The sequence below is a fragment of the Anthonomus grandis genome, chromosome 21 (genome assembly GCF_022605725.1).
Source record: "Anthonomus grandis grandis chromosome 21, icAntGran1.3, whole genome shotgun sequence".
NCBI lineage: Eukaryota > Metazoa > Arthropoda > Insecta > Coleoptera > Curculionidae > Anthonomus > Anthonomus grandis.
In genome coordinates, this window is record NC_065566.1 from 1,488,215 (window position 1) to 1,511,309 (window position 23,095).

At 31.8% G+C, this 23,095-nt stretch overlaps 1 long non-coding RNA gene across 2 annotated transcripts; it reads right to left on the reverse strand.

Moving 5' to 3' along the window:
* Positions 1-346: 346 nt before the first annotated feature.
* Positions 347-22,476, reverse strand: LOC126748079 (uncharacterized). Of its 2 annotated transcripts, none has more exons than XR_007664615.1 (5): positions 22,146-22,476; positions 21,945-22,072; positions 21,657-21,864; positions 869-1,145; positions 347-812 (listed from the first exon to the last, which is right to left on the reverse strand). It is a non-coding gene; the product is annotated as an uncharacterized LOC126748079 (long non-coding RNA). The 2 variants fall into 2 exon arrangements; XR_007664616.1 differs by having other exon boundaries at positions 21,945-22,095.
* Between the last annotated feature and the right edge of the window lie 619 nt (positions 22,477-23,095).

The window sequence follows — 23,095 nt, forward strand, 5'->3', positions numbered from 1 at the left end:
ATTATCTGCATATTTTGGTGAATAAGCCATAACTTTCACCAGTACGACAGTGAATTAAGTGATAAGTCTGATTTAGCATATCCACCCTAGATGTCGCTAGAGAATTAACATTAATATTTTTAGCATATTTTTTTTTATCTTTGATGGCCTTTTCAATAGAATGGTTTACTTTACTTACACTCATGAGATCTAAACTTTTTTGCTCTTGGTTTAACCTGGCTTCTTAGGGCAGAGCCTATTTTCTTCACCAAAATTGTAGGAAATAGAGAAAATAATATTGTCATTTGTCAATAACGACCTTTATTCTCCTTAATGTTTTAAGGCTCTAATGCTACATAACATACAATTATAATTTTTAATAAATATATTACCTGTGTGTCTATGATATGTGTTATGCTTTAATACATGTTGTCCTTAATGAAATTTTTTTTATATAAGTACATATAACTTCTGCCTATTTTATATGAACTATACAATTGTTATTTAAATAATGTATAAAACTAATTAACTTAATAATGTTACAAAAATATTTATTACATGTCAGACCTGCATACAACTGAACTTTGTCATGACTATTTTTTATGTGCTCATATGAAAAACTTAATTTTAACTTCTGCACTTTTTTCTTTGACATCCTCCAACTTTTCGTAGCAAAATGAATTTCAGGCTATGCTGTTGGTTCAAAATTGAAATAATTTCCCTTACTGGAATTTGACACCGGCTAATTTAGTACTAGAAGTACCATGCTTCAAAGAAGTGGATGAACTTGTACTGGGAATAGATAAGTTTGTACTAAGCAATTCTGTATTAACCTTAAAAAAAATCAAGCTTTGAAATAAATAAAGACAAATTAGAAGTATAGACCTACCCGAGTTTTTGATAAAGTCTTAAGTTTCTCCTCGCTTAACCTCGTTGCATGTGGAAAAATAGTGGGCCCATTCATTCAATTTTTGTCAACAAAATGACAATACATTCCAATGCATGGACATTCAGGTTTTTTATCCATTTTAGTATTCCTTAGCAGAGATATACATTTTTCTTTTTCCAGGGGCTCTTTTGGAAATTTAAAGAAATGAGCGGTCCCATTTTTCGCTATGATGCTTTCAATCTGGTGCAAAACACATAACCTTTGTTGGTGTAGTCCACTAAAATCACAAAAACAAAATATAACACAAATATAACAATCAAAATATTATGACATAACCTTAAAATGTATGTATTTTCATAAATTTCAGGATTATTCACTAAAAATTGGTAATTATGAAACTGAATTTAAAAAAAAACTTTTGTATGGGTGTAATTGTGATACTTACATTTTATTTTCATATAGAAAAGTAAGAAAGATGTGGAGACTTAAAAATATCTTCCAACATTTGTTTGGATTTTGGGAACTCCCGTTGCCGGTGGCCACCGGTATGAAGGTTGAATGTGGCGGGGCGAAATAGTTTGCCACCCAAGATGGCCGATTGATTCTAATTTTTGATTTTAACGTACATCAAACATGACAATAGTGACATTTTTTAACTGTCGTATTTGACGACCGTTTATTTTAAGTTTCTTTTGGATGAAAAACAAGCCAAGCCTCAGGGTTTTTTTTCAATGTAAAGTTTTTTTAAGTAATTTTATAGCTTTTTTTAGTTTTCTTAAGTAATGGGTTAATAAATTATTTCACAATCGTGCCAACATCCAATCATCGTGCAACTACATAGTGCAGGAGACAGGTAAATTTTAATTATGACATAGGTACCTGTGTTTTCTCATAATGTTAAGGTGCATTTTAGATGTATTATCATTTTCCAGGGTATAATTATAGATTCAATCCTATTTTGGACATATCAATGTCAGTATTTATTTCTTGGTCCTCCACGGGGAAAATGTCTAGTATTTCCTTTTCATTGTCTTCATCTAGATTAAAATATTCGTGCAAATATCCTTTATGCAGTAGTTTGTATATTAGTAATTGCCCAGACAGTCACAGAAATCATAGATTCTTTAAATTTCCATTGAATTCATCCTTACAAAAATCTTGGAGGGAGATCTGTCATGTAAGTCCAACTAAAAGTGTCACCAATTATCGAGTTTGCTCCAATCACTTTTCTGGTTCTGATTTTAATAACCCTAATAATCCTGTGCGACTTAGATGGGATGCTGTACCACATAAGATTGAAATGCAAAGTGATTTTCAAATTATTCAAAGGTCCCTAATGAAAAAAAAGTCCTATTTGCAACACAGTCCCAAAGTGTGTCTCAAGATGTATTCATTGATGTTGCTCAAATTGACAGAGAACATCTTTACTCAGTTAGTAAAGAAGATCTAAGATCATTTCAAGAGCAAAAATCCTTAAAAATCATGGTTCCAAATCTTACAGGTTCTAATTTACCAAACATCTCTTTAGACACTGTGAATCTGGATAATACTCCCATATCGTCCAGCTCTGATTTCTCCAGTTTGAAAACTAAGAGAGACCATAGTGACAAATACTCTTTTCTTCTTGAGAATAAAAGGGGCATTTTGCCAAGGCAGGACTGTCTAAGGATAATTTTACAAATGAGCAAGAAATTATGTATAATGTACATAAGTCTATGATGTGTAAGTTATCTAAGCTTAAGTTTCCTCTCAAGAATGAAAGAACTCATGTTGCATCTCTAAAATCACTATATAATGATGGTAGGTTCCAGTTTATTGAGGAAAATCTTAATGAGGTAACAAAGGACTTTATAAACTGTCAAATTTTAAATGCAAACCGTCCTCCTTCTGGTCGTAGATGGTCTTTTAAGGATAAGCTTTTTCTCTCTCCATCTTTAAACGTAGTCCCAGACTGTACAAGTATTTAAGACATTTTTTTTAATTACCATCACCTCGTACTCTTCAATCGATACTTTCTAATGTTCCCTTTGAATGTGGACACATTAAGCCTATTCTTGAACATCTTAAGTTGCAGGCAGAGTCTATGAGTGACCTAGACCTCTGCTGTGCTCTCATGTTTGATGAAATTTTCTTAACTTCTGGGCTTTTTTATGAAAAATCTAAGCAAAGAATCTGAGGAATTGGGTGAGCTTGGCAGGATCCGTAATCTGGCAAATCATGCTTTGGTTTTTATGGTAAGGGGCCCGTTTCTTATTTTTTTACTAAGGACACTATTAAAACTGAGGCTTTAAAAAACTTATATTATCTTGTATAAAAGATTTACAATCAATTGGTTTGAAAGTCTGCACAACCATTTGTGATCAGGGTAGCACAAATATTGCGGCCTTAAGGGAATTAACTATAGAATATTCTGATGATAAGCCAACTCCCTACCATTTTGTTGTAAATGGACAGTGCATCACTACCATTTTTGATGTACCACATTTATTAAAAAATACAAGAAATTCACTCATAAAAAATAGGATTGAATTTGAAGAAGGGAAATTTGCCACTGTGGACTATATCCATCGAGCATTTGAGTTAGATAATACCATGAGAACATATAAATGTCTTCACAAGCTGAAGCAACATCATTTCAATTTTAAGGACAGTTTTTTAGTCATGAAAGTTAGTGTAGCTGCTCGTCAATTGAGTCAGTCAATGGCAGCAGCAATTGAAACTTTTGTTCTGTTGGTGCTTTAACATCAGAAGCAATTTATACTGCTGAATTTTGTCATATGATTGACAATCTTTTTGACTCACTCAATAGCTCGCATTTTAAAAACAGTAGTGGCAAAAAGTACCTTTGTGCATTGTCAGCTGATTCTCCTCATTGGGAATTTTGGTCAGCCATGTTGCTTAAAATGAGGAATTGGAAAATTATTGATAAGGAAAAGGGGAAAGAGAGTAATAAACATAAATTTGTAAAGGGCTGGCAAACTACAATAAGGGCAGTAATGCTTCTATGGGAAAACTTAAGTAAGATGGGTCTAAAATATCTCAATTTAAGGAACCTAAATCAAGACCCAATTGAAAACTTGTTTGGACAAATTAGGCAACATGGTATATGCAATTTAAATCCAACCTGTTTACAATTTGTTGGAGCTTTAAAAACATTGGTCATAAATAACTTAAGTTCACCTATTTCAAAAAACTCTAATTGTGAAGATGACTTTTGTCAATCTCTGGGCAACTTTGGGGATTTTCTACAAAAGTATTCGGAAAGTTCTTGTGCTGATAAATCTTTGTACCCAGTGTCTAATTGCAATAATCAGCCATGTATCTTTGAAGATCCAGATATTGCCAATGAGGAGGAAATTTTGTTAGAAAATAATTATGCTACTGCATATGTGGCTGGTTATATACTGAAAAAGTTGGATCTAGACAACTGTGCCACTTGTTATAAAAATTTATATTCACCTGAAGTAAAAACACATCACCTATTTGTTCAGTTTAAGGAAAATGATGACACATCCAGATCGACATATCCTTCTCAAAAACTGATTTCCCTAATTGACTTAATGCACCTTAAGTTATACAAATTTTTGGATAACCATGGTCATTTAGTCAATTTAGAGATAAAGTTTTGGTTGGTTTATAAACATTTTTTTAAGGACTTCTCTTTTTGTGACCAGCATGACATTGTTAAACAAATTGTTCAAGGTAACACTTCCTTAATAATTTATAAATATTTAAAGGATAAAAATCAAAAGTAAACTCCACAACCCACAATCTTTAAGTGTTGGTCATTCTAAAAAACAGAAAAAGTTTCAACAATCTAAAATGCCTTCAAAAAAATAAAAATATTAAATATTGTCATGATACACAATCAGAATCAAAACTATCAGAATCGTAAATGCTTTGCTTTTTATAGTCCTATTTTATTTATTGAACGATTAATTAAAATCATAATTTTGCTTAAAACTAAATTATAGACTAATATAAAACCCTTTAAACTATTATTTAGAACCTTAATTGTGATCATAACTACTGTGATAATCAATACTTACTAATAATAAAGACTTTCATATTTTGGATCATTAGGATGAAATACTAATTAGGACAATTAATTAACCCGATTAGGATATAATATTGTATACAGAACATACTGCCTTAATCTGTTTTATTATATTTCATGTTCCATACTTACTGGAAACAACCCCACTGACTTTTGACATCTTTACCCGATTGTGACTAACCAAAATCAAGCTTAAGGTATTTGGCAATAATGGAAACCTTTGAAGTTGCATTAAGACATTTTTATTTTATTTATTTTTTTTGTTAGAATTTCTATTTTGTTTTTATTGATTTGTGGTTAAAAAAAGAAAAATAAAAAAAAACATATTACGGTATTTATATCATGTCACGGATTAAGTTAAGTTTTTTATTACAGTTTATATTTTGTTTTTATTTGCTTATACTCAAAAAATAAAAAAAACATGCATATTAACTTGTACATATGAATTTGTGTTATATCTAGTCATTATTAATTAATTTATTGATAATAAGAAGCCAGATTTATTTGAAGAAATAGGTACAGTTTCTGTTGTTATAAGAGTTTATATTTTGTTTTCCATAATATGTGGATATATATTATTTTGTTACAATTGTATAAATGGTTAAAATATATATATATATATATATATATATATATATATATATATATATATATATATATATATATATATATGTTTAATTTTTTATTTAGGTATGTTTGTTATATTATACATGTTTCTTATAATGTTTTAAACACTTAAGGAGACAAAAAAAAAGCTTTTTTCTGAAAATCCAAAAATTATTAGGATATTCGGTTAAAACATACTTATACCTGCAACAATTCAATTTTTTACATAAAAGGTCTTATTAATACAGTACTTACAGTTTACTGTATTTAATTTATAATTTATTATAACTATTTTTATAAATTTTAAAACCCTTTGTTAAGTTTATTTTAATTGATCTTAAAATAAAATATTTAAAAGACAATTTTTAATTTGAAATTTGCAACAAAGCTATTTTTAATTTGAAATTTGCTCCCATATCGTGCCAATTTATAATTCTTGGTAAGTATCTATATCTAAAAATCTTAAATGTCCTAAATAAACAATATCTTGAGAATTAAATTTCAATCAAATAGTATTTTAGTTGATGTGTTAATTCTTGAATAAAGTGATGAGGGATGTCTGATGAACAATATTTATTTTTTTCCAACTTAAATTTAGAAAAAAAACTTTTTTTAATTAAAAATGGGTATAATTTTATTAAAATGTGGGTATTTTATTAAAATTGTTTTTAATAAAATATCCACATTGAAACAAACTGATAAGCGTATTGTTAATCTTAAAATAAAATTCTATTTAAATATATCTCTCATCACTCATCAGTTAACGCATCAACTTCTGTAATTCTGCAAATTACTTTAAATGTAAATATCGCCCAATAAATAATGCTTAAATTTCCCGCCATATGCCACCCAAGATGGTCGCCCCCGTCTATGTCAACAACGTCAATATAACTGTCAACAGAATTTCTGTCTGTTTATTAGGCAACACACATTTACCTATATTTGTGTTTTGTGCCGGTGGCGTTTATGCTTGTGGGCCGGAAAGTGACATTGAAATGACAAGTGAAAGTGGCCCGTCTTCTTCTTTTTTTCTTCGATTTTTAGCGCTTAAGCCCGATAGCAACCAACGTGAGTGAGAATTATGCAAAAACATGTTAAGGTGGCTTTACATAAAGGAATTAAGCTGTTTACCTTTTAAACAATACCAAAGTTGTCAATTCGTTTTTTTAGGCATAATTAACAATTAAATTGTAAATAATGGCTGAGAGTTAAACGGTACACTTTATATTAGTAAAATTAATAATAGACAGAATTTTATAACTTAATTGCTGCCGAATAGATGTAACTATTTGGTAGTATATTACTTTTTTCAATCGGACCAAGGAAACTTTTTTAAATATTTCCAATGTTAATCTGCTTTACGATTTTATTATCGATACATTTTAGAACACTGACATAATTTTGATATATGGAAGTTTTGAGAATATTTTTTACTAAACTAAAATTAAAGAGCGGAGCGTATTGTACCACATCACGGTTCTCTGAAGCATGATACCCAGAAATAAGTAAGTAATATTTCAATGAAATTAATTTCTGATTCTAATATATAATAAGACCTTCCCTTTTCTCTCTGTATTTACTATAGATGTTTATTTTTTCGAAGTACTAAAAAAAGAAAAAGTTGGGTAGAGCACCATGCCGAGGCTAAGGTTTGAACTCAGAGCCTTATGAGGATACGGCAGGTCTTTTCCCAACTGCGTGTTTAGGGCACTCCTTAGATAATTGTGGAGATTTTTTTTGCAGTACTGACAAAAATTTTAAAAATTACTACTGGTCTCCACGGACCAATTGTAATTTTGTTTATTCAAAGAATTCCGACGACCACGTCTTGATGATATTACCACGTAATCATATGATATGATTACAGATGGGCCTGTAATCATATCATTGCTGGGCCTCTTTATTGATGGGAGTTTAAGGCTTGACAACCATGTTTTGGGCCTCGCTGCAAAACTTTCTTCTGGTTGTTTTGCAGACAGGGTTGCCAGGCATGAGTTGGGGGCTTTGTTTGCTCGTTCAGTTTATTACGCCTTAATAGACTCTCATATCCGTTATGGGTTGCCATTTTGGGATTTGTGCTCCAAGGTACTTCTTAAAATCATTTTTACTATTCAGAAAAAACTATTAAGGTATCTGTGTAGTGTTGGTCTGAGAGTCTCTGTTAAATACAAAAAAAAACTTGTAAACAATAAGTATTTAATTACTTGGATAGACTAAACGAAACTTGGATGGATTGTAATAAGATGGGTAATAATAGGAAGGAAAAGGGGATAAATATGGGAAGTGAGGGTTAGAAAATGGGTACAAGGGTAACAATGGAAAGAGAAAGCGAGCAGACTTACTATAGAGGTGACGGCTCAGAGGATCTTCTCAAAGGGAAGCCGACTAGCACTAACCACTTTGGTAAAGTGGCGTGGATTCAACAAGAGTTTAATAAAATATTAGCGCCATCTGTTTTATCCCAGATGGATAAGAAAATCCCTATGACCAAGAAAACATAAAATTAGTAAAAACACTATTACTATAAACCTGAAAGGAAATGTCACAAGGGAGAAAGAGCAGAGAAATTTAAAAATACAACCAATTATATTGACCCTTAATATTATGTACAGGGTGGCCAGATAAGAATGCAAAGTGTTGTATTTTGGAAACTATTCGTCGTTGAGACTTGCGGTAAAAAATTTTATGACTAAAGTGGCCAAAAGAATACCGTGGAAAATATTTTTAGATTTCCAAGATGGTCGCCAGGGGGCGTGACCGCCATATTAAACTTTTTAAGTTATTTTTTACTGAAATCTACTCAGTAAATGTTACGAAAAAATATATGCTTTTTAAAGCTCAGCGTTACGAGAGTCATTTTTGTTTAACACTTTGTGACGTATCTATTAAAATAAAGTGGTCGGGGGTAATTCAATGTTTTCTTAAATAAACAGCTGTAACTCCTAAACGACTGAACGGATTTTAACAAACTTGGTCTCGTTGGAAAAAACATTTATTGTTTCATCAAATTCGTCTTATCTGTGATATGTCTAGTTCTTAGTAATGCCGCTAGAGCGCGTTTTTTGATCTAATAACAGAAAATTGCATCTCGATATCTTATTCATACCCTGAAATATCGAAGAAAGAATATCTAGTTATCATATAATTTTAATAAGACGATATTACACCGATATTTATTGTTATTTATTTGTCTTTTTTCAAGGTTCAATGATAAAATGTCTTAATTTAATAATTTTTAAATAATTAATTTATTCTTTGTTCAAAAAGTTAAAAAAAAACGCGTATAAGCATAATAACAAAAATTACCGATTTTCAAATAAAACTAAGGCCTCCTTAAATGCTCGAACTGTCTTCCATCAAACTTAATGCATTGTTGGAGCCGCTTATGCATGGACATTACAGCAGCTTCAATTTCTGCTCTTGACAGGCTGTAAATGGCTTCTTGTATTCGTATTTTCATGTCGTCTCTAGTTGTTGGTTGAATTTGGTAAACAATATCTTTCAACCGACCCCATAGGTAGAAGTCCAAATAGTTGATGTTTGGGGATCGGGGTGACCAAGGAAATAGACTTCCTCGCCCAATCCACCTCTGTTGAAATCTTAAATATGCATGTTCTCGCACGTTTCTTGAGAAATGTGCTGGGCAACCGCCTAGTTGCAAAAACATATTTCGTCGTAATTGCAGGGGTATATTTTCTAATAAAAGAGGCAATTGGTTCACCAGAAAATCAAGAAATACGGCATCATTTAGTGGTTGATCAAAGAAATAGAGACCTATAATAGTTTTGCCCAGAATGCCACACCACACATTGAGACTCCAATGGCCTTGATGTTGGACTTCCCGCAACCAGTAAGGATTGTTGTCACAGCAATAATGCATATTATGCAAATTAATGTTTCCATCACTCCTAAAAGTGGCCTCGTCTGTCCAAAGAATTTCGGATAAAAAAAAGTCTCTATTTTCCCTAATACTGCCCAACATCCAATGACAATAATCTAACCGTCGCGTCGGTCAAAGTCTCCATGATTCAAGGCTTGATGTTAAACCATATGATATGGGCGCAGTCTAAAAATTTGAAAGAAACACACTGCGAAATATGTAAAGTAGTTTTTTTTGTGACTTAAAAATTTACCTATGATCCTTTAAAATGTTTAGAATAGTAGTACGTGATATACCCAACGCGCTAGACATTGCTCTCGTACTAACGTGGGGATTGAATTCCACGTATGCTAAGACATTAATAATATTACCTTCCCTTGTTCTAGCCGAGTGTCTTCGCAACTGAGGTCGAAGGCTGCCAGTATTACGCAAATTTCGCACTAAACGCGGAAAAATTCTCGCATCGCGTAAACGCCAATTTGTATACCCTTTGAGCCAATGCCGCATTTTGAAGACATTCAAAATATACCGCAATCATATCGACATCATTTGTAAAAGGCATTTTAATAGTTTTAACGCTTTACTTATGTGTGCAACAAACACACATTGGACTGCCTAACTTTATTATTTGTTGACAAGTTGATTTTAGGTATTTGTTTTTTCCTCCATGGCCTACTCTTCAATATTCCGCCTACTTCTTGCACTTGCATTTTATATGCATTGATTATTATGCCCCTACGCGTTTTTTTTTAAATTTTTTGAACAAAGAATATTTTAATTATTTAAAAATTATTAAATTAAGACATTTTATCATTGAACCTTGAAAAAAGACAAATAAATAACAATAAATATCGCTGTAATATCGTCTTATTAAAATTATATGATAACTAAATATTCTTTCTTCGATATTTCAGGCTACGAATAAGATATCGAGATACGGTTTGCACTGGCCTATTTAGCTATCATTTCACTAAATTTTTATGAAAAAAAAGTCATATATTTAATTTTTTAGAGAATTTTGCAATTTTCTGTTAATAGATCAAAAAGCGCGCTCTAGCGGCATTACTAAGAACTGGACATATCACAGATAAGACGGATTTGATGGAGCAATAAATGTTTTTTCCAACGAGACCAAGTTTGTTTAAATCCGTTCAGTCGTTTAGGAGTTACAGCTGTTTATTTAAAAAAACATTGAATTATCCCCCACCACTTTATTTGAATAGATACGTCACAAAGTGTTAAACAAAAATTACTCGAGTAGAGCTCAGCTTTAAAAAGCATATATTTTTTCGTAACATTTACTGGGTAGATTTCAGTGAAAAATCACTTAAAAGGTTTAAGATAGCGGTTACGCCCCCTGGCGACCATCTTGAAAACCTAAAAATATTTTCCACGGTATTTTTTTGGCAACTTTAGTTATAAAATTTTTCACCGCAAGTCTCTACGACGAATAGTTTCCAAAATACAGCACTTTGCATTCTTATCTGGCCACCCTGTACACTGTATCCCATTTTGGATGAGACTGCAGGGTATCTCTGTCATTTTTTAAGATAGAGCTTTGCGGTTTTCGCGACCCTGTATCACTTTTTTGTAAAACTTTTAAAGCCACAAACAGATATATTGTAACTACTTTTGTTCCTGAAATACAGGGTGAAAACGAAAATGTTCACTTTTGGAGATGTTATTATTTCTCAGGCCCTGTATAAGATAGAATAAAAATGAAAACTGCTTATAATAGATATTTTAACATAAAAGTCAGTGGTGTATTTAATTTTTTTTTCCCAATGGACTGTTTTTAAGATTGGGCACAAACTTGGTATTTTTTAAATGGAACACCCTGTATATTTTAACGTCAAATTTTTGCATTTTTTTTTCTGAATACATTGATGTATCACAACCTATTCTTTAGTAAATTTTAGCTTCAAAAATCAGAAAAATCCATATTTATTTTTGTTTTTAATAGTAGGCCATGAATTCTTACACACATGCATTTAATTATTACTTTTTTAAAACGCCATGTGATTTAAACCTGTTTATTTAACTATATTTTAAACATTTACTTAAAATATTAATATAAACATAAAAATGTTAAAAACAAAAAAAATATATCGGACCAGGTTTAACATTAAAAACTAATTAGTAATTACAAGAATCAAATTAGAAAATTAATTACAAAAACCAAAAAAAAAAACAACAAATATAAATTTAATAAAACTGTTCAAACTGCTGTCCATTTTGTCTTATACAAAAACCACATACAGTCTGTATTCGTCTTAAGGCATTTAAAATTATAAAGGGTTGCCTTTGTAAGTTTATGAATGCTTCTTCAGTTGTCGCTCGGAGTTCATTTATATTATTATGCCGATTTGCATAAATTTTATTTTTTAAGTACGACCATACAAAAAAGTCCAAAACACTTAAGTCCGGTGACCTCGGGGGCCATCTGATTGGCCCGTGTGTGCCAATCCACCGTCTATCAAAATGGGCACTTAAATATTCTCTAACTACCCTTGAATTATGAGCGGGCGCTCCATCTTGCTGGAAATATATTTGATGTCGCTGGGCTAAAGGTATGTCCTCCAGCAACTCTGGCAAATTATTTTGCAACATATTTAGATATCGTTGGGCAGTTAAGCTACCCTCAAAAATTGTATATACAATTTTAGTGCCCAATACAAAACAGGAAACACTAAAACCAAATCGGCCTTGTTGCTGTCGTTCAAAAGTAATATGTTGGTTTTCTTGATACCAATGTCTGGTATTGTGCCTATTAAATATGCCACTACTGCTTATATGGGATTCGTCAGACCATATTACCTTTTTTACAAAATCCGGATCTTCATTAGTTTTGGTTAAAAACCAATTAGAAAATTCCAGTCGTTTAAACGGATCGTCAGGATGCAATTCTTGAATAATATTTATCTTATACGGTTTAAATTTATGCTTTTTTAAAATTTTTTGCATTTTTGTTTTGGAAACTCCTATCTCTTCCTCTATCTTTCTACAGGAAATTTGGGGTCTTGCTTCCACACACGCTAAAACATTAATTTCGCCAGCTTCATTTCTATCAACATGGGGTTGCCTAGGTTTTGAATAGCAGCCATAATTTAAAAGATTAGATTTTAACCGGAATACCGTAGCCCGAGATGGCTGACGTCTTTCTGGAAACCTAATAAGATCTTTTTTATTTTTTGAATTTTGTAACAAAATAAAATAAGCTAGAGCTTTACCTATTTAAATATAATTTCGTTAGAAAGGTTTAAACATTTTATAATATCATACTTTTCAAAATTTTGGAATTCCATATTTTCACCGTCAGCCATCATTATTGATATGTATTGAGTCTGTTTGTGACTTAGTTTCCATGAATGCAATAAACAAAACATTTTTTTAAGCATGTGTCAAAGAATTCATGGCCTACTATTAAAAAAATAAACATAAATATAGATTTTTCTAATTCTTTCAGCTAAAATTTATCAAAGATTAGGTTGTGATACATCAATGTATTCAGAAAAAGAAATGCAAAAATTTGACGTTAAAATATACAGGGTGTTCCATTTAAAAAATACCAAGTTTGTGCCCAATCTTAAAAACAGAGCATTGGGAAAAAAAAATAAATACTGACCTAAAAATTATATACCACTGACTTTTATGTAAAAATATCTATTATAAGCAGTTTTCATTTTTATTCTATCTTATACAGGGCCTGAGAAATAATAACATCTCCAAAAGTGAACATTTTCGTTTTCGCCCTGTATTTCAGGAACAAAAGTGGTTACAATATTTCTGTTTGTGGCTTTAAAAGTTTTACAAAAAAGTGATACGGGGTCGCGAAAACCGCAAAGTTCTATCTTAAAAAATGACAGAGATACCCTGCAGTCTCATCCAAAATGGGACACAGTGTACAAGTGTTATGGTGTAATTAATAATGTACTTGAAAGAAATAGTTTAACAATAAAATGAATATTAATCCTTTACTTTAGCTATTAAATTATTTACTATTAAATTGCAGCTTTAGTCTAAGAGCACGTTAAAACACATGGGCTCACACTAAAAATCCCTTGTCTAACTTGGAAAGTTAGGTTAACTTTCAAAATTCAAAATAAACATAAAAGAACACTTCCGCGTCATCCTTTACCCAGTCAGCACGTGGTTGTTCGTCCTTCCTATGCTTTAAATCCCTTTCCCAGACCCTTTTAAGGACTTTTTACCCCAGACTTATTACTTACAAAAACAATTAATGTTGCTCTGCCTAAATATAGTGTCTATATCAATGGTAAAATCTCATATTATGTTGTTTGGGGCTAAAGTTCGCGTGAGTACTTTCAAAATAGGCATATTTATCCAGTTTACAAGGAGATCTATATAATTAAATAACTAATTATAATAACTAAATAACTAATATAATAAATAGCTATTATAATTAAATAACTAATATATTTATTTTTAACAATGAAACATAATTACTATGAAACTATTCAAAACAACAGTGTAGTAGTTAAATCTAATAATGAGGGTGCTAAAATATATTTTTGAGGTTAGTATTTATTATAATATACTACAGACAAGTTAATAAAGTTTTTTTAAGCGGTTTACGGATTTACTTTTTGTGGCCGCCTAAAAAACTTAATAAAGTTTGGACAGGATTTTGGTTTACTGCATGATTCATTATACATCATAAACATTGATCAAACCTAACTCCAAGAGTTCTGCATGATTAAGATGGAGGATCTAGGTGGATCAGTTTAACAATAGATGTCAATGTAGATGTTGTGGAAGCTATTGAAGTAGATTAGTGGAGATGTCAACTTTTTATAGTAGTGGATGAAAACCATACCAAGGAAAAAAAGGCATTAAAGTGAGAGTACCCATATTGAGGAATCGCCAATGCAGTCAGTAGATATAAGCATTGATGGTTAAACCTTAACTGTATGCTTGAGTATACTTATATAAAATTATATGATGGAATCAGCCGTTTCTCAGGAACACAAAACTGGACAATAAGTAAAGAATCTTGAAAAAATGTTGATATAACTGCACCACTTATAATCTTGCACTATTGCAGTATGGCATTTAGTATCCACGACCTAAAATATCTAAAAAGGTGAGTTTTTAACTTTTCATTGGAGTAAAACCAGCAAAAATACCAAGAATTCAACCTTCTGCAGAGGCTTGTTCTTCAAGACACCTAGAGATCAAAGATTTTCACGCCAGAAGTGGTTTTAGTGAGGATATAGAAGAATGAGCTTGGATCTATTAGGCTAATATTATGATTAAAAATTTGAGTTTCATCATAAGGGTTAATAATTATTGATATCAAAAATAGAATTAATACTGAAATGACAACTGTTTATTTTATTAACTTTAGGACCAGAATAACTTAGAAATTGCCCTTTAAAGTTCTGTAACATTTTAGATTTATTTTATTTTTTTTTCTTTTCTTTTTGTTATGTATCTGAAGAAAATAAACTGTATATATATCAATATCTGTTTCAATTGATAAAAAAAACTAGAGGCCTTGGAAGTTTGTGATTCAATTTGGCAACAGATTAGGATTCGATTTACTTTTACAGGACATCTAATAGCTACCGCATTATTTATAAAAGAACGTTTTATCGAATATTAAAAAAGCTTTCCAGACAAATTGCTTTCTGTGACATTTAAAGTTTATCCATTCTTAGAGAAAGCTTGTCTAAAAACATACTTTATGAAAAAGAAGAATTTAAAGCATTTCTAAAGTCATTCCTCTTTTATCATTAGTTTCACATGAAGAAATGAAGACTACTTTTCAAGAAACTACTAAGCTGTAGGAAGTTTTGGTAACCACTCCCATGTCAACATCTGAAGCTGAAAGATGCTTCTCCATGTTAAAGAGAATAAAAACTTTTCTACGTAATTTGATGAAAGAAGAGAGATTAAGTGCCTTGGGATGTTATCAGCTAAAAATGTTTTTCAATAATATTGACGACTTTAATAAACGAGTTATTGACCGTTTCGCTACCAGAGCGAATATTAGATTTTAAATCTTTCATCAGTCTAATATGTAAGTTTATGTTTATTTTACGTTTAAACTGTTAAAGCGTAGTAAATTTCTGATAAGAACTAATTGAACTAATTCTACTATCGTTTATCGTATTTGTTTTATGTTGTAAAAAATAATATCATAACACTTAGGTACCTTTGTATATCGACGTTAAAAGAATTAATTCCTTTTTAGTCTTTTTGCCGCAGTTCATCCTAGCCCAATAGCTAAAATATAATAGATAGTTTTATACTTTCTGCAAAAAATTTTTTTGTACGCTTGGTTAAGCTTATGCACTGCTTATCTTAGAACCTACAAGGTGCCACTGGTTTTGAGCATCACCATGATTTCCTTTGCGGTCACGTATGATATTGTGTAACATGCAAGCAGTTTTTATTATTAGACACGCACGATCTACGTTTGTTTTGATCGGTTTACTTAAAACATGCCACTGTGCATACAAAATACCAAGAGCCGATTGATATTCATTTTTTGCATTTAGGATTCTTGATTGCATGGTTGCATTATATTTATTTTTAAAGGGTAGGCTTCGTCACCTATAAACATAAGGTGCTCGTGATGTTATCTCTGGTAAAATGTCAGGTCGAGGTTTAGATAGTCCTCCATTTTCCACTAATTTATTAAAGTTAAATAATAAAAAATTTCCCCGTCACTTTGCTTGCCCCTTTCTCCTACTTCTATGGCAAAAATACGTTTATTTGCATCTGCCACATCTCATAATATTATCGAAAAATATTGCTTATAATTTAACAATAAAGAGCTATACTTGGCAGGACACTTTACTCTGCAGTGCTTCCCGTCAATAGACCCCAAACACATTGGCAACTGCTATAATCTGTAATAGTCGTTTGCTATATTTTTGAAGTCCTCTTGGGTCGAACTTGCCATAGGGATGTCAACTAATTTCAGCCATATGGCTGATACATATATAATATGGGCGATTGTTGTTTTGCCCATACGAAAACTGAAGGCCAGTGCTCGGAAAGATATACTTATAGCAAGATATCTGAAAAAAAAGTTTCTAATGCAATTGTTAAGAATAACAGGTCACTGAGAAAATCCTAAATCAGTTTTTGCTTAATAATAAATTTCTGGGACAATAAAATCAAAAAGCAGTAAAATACAAGCAAAACATTTTTTACAGAATATATATTGAAAAAGCGTTAGAAATATTTAAAAGAATAATACCATAAAGAGCTCAAGAAGCAACCACAATTTAGATGTGGAGCAGAAGAGGACGTTTGGCTTTCTTCCTAGTAATATTTTGATTCAATGGCATTCATTAAAGATGAAGTAATGCCCGCACCATCTACCGAAAATGTATTTATTAACCTGTTAACAGATAATAAGCAAGAAGTAGAAAAAACAGAAAATACCGAGGAAAATACAGAGATGCAAAATGATTTGGATAATTCGGATTCCAAAATTAGTGAACCGGTTATGTCTCCGCCACCTCGACCTTCAGCTGTAGCCTCTTCATGTTTATCACACAGTCATCATCTTCCAGAACATGTACGAATGTGAGGGAGAATATGTTAGACTTAAATAGAATGATCAGACACTACATAATGAAGATTTCTTATTCCGCAGAAGCATTCTTCCCTCAATGAAGAAACTAACGGAAATGCAAAAACTTGAGTTTCGCGGCAAAATTAATTAATGGCTCTATGAAGCTACCGAAAGAAATCAGATCACGATGCCAGGTTACTATCCAGGACAACAAAGTTAGGAAATTCCAGATCTCACTCCCAGTTTAACTTTTTTGTAATGCTATTAAAATAAAATAAATTCCATTTTTTAGCAAAGAGTTTTACTTATCTTAAAGTCACAATTTTTTTGCAGGCGCTCTTGAAAGTTAGTACTTATTATTGTTAGATGGTCACTTATTTTTTCCAATATACAAGTATAGTCAAAGGTTCACACCGACATTCGTGTATACCCGTGGAATTTGTCTTCGGTTAATCGTAAGTTTTCATATAATGAAGAAAATTCCCCTTATGTTTTTCCTTATTTAACAATGTTACTGGACCTTCCTTACACCACAAGTTAAAGTTTGCAACTAAATTTTCTTCGAAGGTTTGACAAACAGGGTGATTTCAATATTAAAGAAAGGAGAGAGGAATAGTGATAAACTATCTACCAATTGCTACTTTGAACTCCTTGTCGAAGGTTTTTCGATTATATGATTAAGTAAAATACAGGGAGTTTCAGAACTATGGAATCAAACTTTTAGGGGTTATTCAATGCAACAGTAGAAAAAATTTGCGTATAGGGACCCATGTCCGGAAAAGTATCAGTACGGCTCAAAGACTAAATGCATTTAATTTTTGCCTTTTCCAAAATGTCTTCCTTCAACCTGAATATACCGATTTAAACATCTCACATTATTTTAGCGGACTTAACTAAAAATTTGATAGTCGTTTCCAATTATTTCAAATGCTGCTATAATTCTTCCAACTAAGTCTTGTTCCGTTTCTACTAAGAGTTTTGAAGATCAAATGTAAATTCTTAATCTTCAATTGTCCCCACAGGAAAAAAATCTAGGAACGTTAAGTCGGGAGACCTAGGAGGCCAAGAAACTGCTCTACTAGTGCCCAAACCGCTAAGCCAAATCCTCACGTACTTGTGCAGAGAAGTAAGCGGTCACACGGTGATTCATCATGCTAAAACGACATTTAGTGTTGAACGTTCATTGGAACATTTTCAAGAAGTTCTGGAAGAATTTTCTCCAAGAAATACCGGTAAATAGCTCCTGTTAACCGTTCCGGTAGAAAGTATTAAGTAACTAACAATAATAATTAACTCAATTAGGTAATCACTAATAATGCCTGCCAATATATTGACACATCAACGTTGCTCATGTTTTCTTCGAAAAATTGCATGGGAATTTTGTTCGTCCCAAATATGGCTATTCCTACTACTAAAATTACTGTCTCTTATGAAAGAAGCTTTGTCGGTCCATAAAACAGCGTAAAAAATTTGGTTGTGCAGCGATTTAATGAGGAAGCCATTTACAGAATTGAACTCTAGGATGATAATCGGCTGCAATTAATACTTGAACTTTCTGGAAGTGGTAAGGATAAAGTTGTTGGTCGATATGGAATGCAGCTACAAAAACAATCTCTGTTATAGTTTTTAAAGATAACAACACACAAGCGCCGGTAAATTGTTTAAAATCATCAGCTATAAAATTTGTAAACATTGACATTAAAATTTTGAGCAATTAGAGAAAGCAAAAATTCAATGGATTCCAATAGGCAAATGTTTTCTACTTGTCACTGAATAACCCCTAGCAAGTTCATTCCATACTTCTGAAACCCTCTTTATAGTATATAGGAACATCAACAGGGTTTTTTTACTGAAAAAAATTACTAACATTAACTAACTTAATAACATCTTGCCAGTATGTACAAAATTCTTTCAATAAAAGAAAATAGAATATAAATATGGAGAAGGCTTTTGATAAAGTAATGCATAATTAGATAGTAAATTATCTCTATAGAAATATTAGAAATATTTTTATTAAAGTACTTATCTCCTATTTAAATAATAGATAGCAATATGTCGAAGTGAAGGGCGGTAAATCTAATATCTATGCGCACTCTTGAGGTTTCCCAAAGCTCCAATTTGGTCCTCTATTTTTAATTTCTATAAATGACATGTTAAGTTCTGCAGATAATTCAAAGACCTTGATGTGGGCTGATGACTTTAAAAATGTATATGAAAATAAGTTTAATGGAGGATTGTCATAGTTTACGAGGAAATTAAAAAAACATTGTAAGCTGGTGTCATTTGAATCATTTTAGTTTTAACAAAAAACGGGTTAATCTGCAACTTTAACTCTTAATAAAAAATATATCTAAATATCCAGTAGTAATCATGCACAATTACAGGACTGTAAGCATGAGAAAGACTTGGGTGTTATAGTAGACTCTAAACTCGCATTACAGATAACATTATTGAGTTCAATGTAAATTCCTACAATATATGTTCTTCAAAAAGCATGGTTATTCTCCGAATCAAGGCTATAATTCCTCACATCAGGATTTGTCTTGTACATATGTAGATTTAGATTAAAATTTTAATCAATAAAATTAATTCTCTAGAAATACTTTGAATGCTTAATTTTTTTGTAAATTCTGGTAGCACTTGTTACAGTTTATTTTCGTAAGATACATAAAGAATAAGAAAATAAAATGAATCTAAAATGTTAGCGAAAGCATAGCTCGATTATAGAACTTTAAGAGGCAATTTCTAAGTTATTCTGGTGCTAAAATTAATAAAATAAACAGTTATCATTTCAGTATTAATTCTATTTTTGATATCAATAATTTTCAACCCTTATGATGAAACTCAAATTATTAATCATAACATTAATTTTTTTAATTGTTTTGATTTCACTAATGTCAGAAGTCATATCCTAGCCAATAAGATCCCAGCTCATTCTCCTATATCTCTACTAAAACCATTTCTGGCGCGAAAATCTTTGACCTCTAGGAGTCTTGAAGAACAAGCCTTTGAAGAAGGTTGTTTCTTGGTATTTGCCGATTTTACTCCAATGAAAAGTTGAAAACTCACCTTTTGGGTATTTTAGTTTGTGGATACTAAATGCCATACTGCAATAGTGCAGGATTATAAGTGGTGTAGTTAAATCCCAACTTTTTCAAGGTTCTTTGTTTAAGTGTCCAGTTTTGTGTTCCCAAGAAAAGGCCAATTCCATTGGTAAGTCCTAATATTTTCATTTGGCATCTTGGTTTATGATAATCTACATATTACACATGTAATTTTATATAAGTAGACTCACGCATACCGTTAAGTTTAACCATCAATGCTTATATGTACTTACTCTATTGGCGATTCCTCAATCTGGGTATTCTTCCACTTTCAGGCTTTTTCTTTTATCCCCCGGTATGGTATTTATCCACTATTATTATAAGTAGAAATCTCCACTCATCTACTCCAATAACGTCCACAACATCTACATTGACATTCACTGTTAAACCGATCCACCCAGGTCCCCCATCGCAATCATGCAGCCCTTTTGGAGCCATGTTTGATCAATGTTTGTGACGTATAGTGAACCATGCAGTCAGTAAAACAACCTAACCAGTAAACCAAAGTCCTATCAACATTCATTAGCTTTACTATAGTATATTAGACTAAATACTAACCTCAAAATTACATTGTTATCACTCTCATTATTAGATTTTACTACCACACCGTTGTTTTGAATAGTTTCATAATAACTAGGTGCATATTAGTTATTTTATTAAAATAGACTGTATAGATCTTGTAAACTGGATAAATAGGCCTATTTCGGAAGTACTCACGCGAACTTTTAGCCCCAAACAACATAATATAAGATTTTAGTCTTGATATAGACACTATATTTAGGAAGGGCAACATAACTTGTTTTTAAAATAATAAATTTGATTATTAACTTTTCTTTTAATATAGATTCACTTAAAACTGTCTGTTCTTCCTTGTGAGATTTTCTTTCAGGTTTATAGGTATAGTGCTTTTAGTAATTTCCTGTTTTCTTAGTCATCAGGATTTTCTTATCCATCTGGGATAAAACAGGTTCCCTTGTACCCATTTTCTAACCCTCACTTCCCATACCTTTACTCTCTTTTTTCCTTCCTGTTATTACCCATCCGTCCATGCAAATTTCATTTAATCCAAGTATAATTAAAGCAATATTAAAGTAATCAAAGAAAGACTTTTAACTTAGAATTTCCTAGAACAAGCATTTTTAAGGGTTCATCAATCTATAAAATGTATTTAATGTAGTCATATCATATATATGACTTGCTTTCAATAATATTTATTTCTTCTTAAATTTTTAATACTATTAGAATTTTAATATTAGTTATTAGAATTGTATCTGTATTTGGCCTTTATTTTAAATAAATGATCTCATCTCAAGAACTGATGAATATTTTAATAAAACAAAGAAATTGTTTGACCAAAATACAATTTTTTTGTTTATTCATTCTTAATAAATGAAAAACTAACATTGTAGTACTTAGAACAAAAAAGGATATAACATGTAATGAAGTTACAAGATTTTGTATTTATTTTATAGTAATAAGGGTAAGCCCAGGCAGTCTTTTATAAGACAACTTAGATAATTTTGCTCCGTTAACAGTTTAACCTCTAAATTTATAATTTACATAACAAAAAGATACATTTTAAGCTTTACCTGTGAGTCATGAGGGGTTTATAATTGTAAACATACATAAAGAAACCAACTTAAAGAGGTTTCTACTTCTAGCCTGATAGTATCCTGGAAAGGTTCAATTTCTTATGGGTTATACTTAGTTCTCCGTTGACTATGTTGTAGTCTCTGACCTTCATTATTTTCAGCCCTGGTTATTCTTAGGATAGTAAAAAACCACAAATGCCTAAAACTGAGAGGGTTTTCATCGTGTTTCATCGTTGCTGTTGCATTGTTTATATGTTCTATTAATAAGTTTCAAGGTTTACATACCTTGGGAAGCCCTGTTAAATGAAGGGGCATGCCTGGTGTGGCAAAATATAATATAAATCATGATGCGGTTTTCCTGAAAAGCCAATTTTCTTGTACACATGTGGCCAGCTTTTGTCCCGCTGTTTTACCTAGAAATACCCGGTTCTGAGAGCTGAAACTAAGTTTGTTTACCATATAGGGTCATAGCCTATAAATCTGTACCGTTTTCATGAGGAAAAACTCTATTTTCATTAAGTTTTCCCAATTGCATTTTTATCCAACGATTGGTTCCGAGGATGTTCGTGAGTCGTCGGCATCCAAATTCCTGCTATGGGTATAAAAAGGTTCCAGGTAAACCAAGGATTCACGTCTGCCAGAGAGGCCCGGATGCTTTTAACGGACCAGGTAAAAGCGCCGGGGGAGGTGGTGGGCTCTCCTTTTCGCGTCGCGTTTAAGGATTTACATTCGTCGCAGTAAGGTCGTACCATGCCTTTCGAGCGAAGTAACAGTAATTTTTCCATATTTGAATACCCTTAAATTTTCAATATTTTTATTTAATTTTGTCTTGACATTGACAGTTTGAATTGGGTTAGGTAAGAGCCACCTGTTGACAGTTGACCGGCCGCTTCCAAGCTCGCGTACTAAGATCTTTATCGAATCCGTTGCTATTGATATCGTTCCGTCCCGTTCTGTTTTACTTAATTTTAAAACTGTTGTTTGGGCCCATCTTTCTTCGTGTTTTGTGGGGCAAGCAACAGCCGCGATTGATAACTGGTGCCTGGACACTATCTTTCTTCTTGTTTTGTAGGGCAGGTAGTAAGCGGGATATATTGATAAAATAATCGTAAAATTATCCGCGTTACGGTATTTTAGTTGTCATTTTTACAAGCTTGAAAGACGGTGGTATTTTATTTTTCCGCTGTGAGTTTTTATCTGTGATTAATTATTAGAATATTCATATTGATTCCGTTCCGCTTTATGAACTTTTAAAACTGTAGTTTGGACAGTATCTTTCTTCGTGTTTTGTAGGGCAGGTAGTAAACGAGTAATTAAACCAACGTTTCATTAGTTCCGTTCGCGAAAAGTTACATTCTTGTTTGGAACCAGAGAAATACTCACTGCGGATTCATTTTGTATTTAATTGATAATTTTTATTGTTGACTTTTTATTTT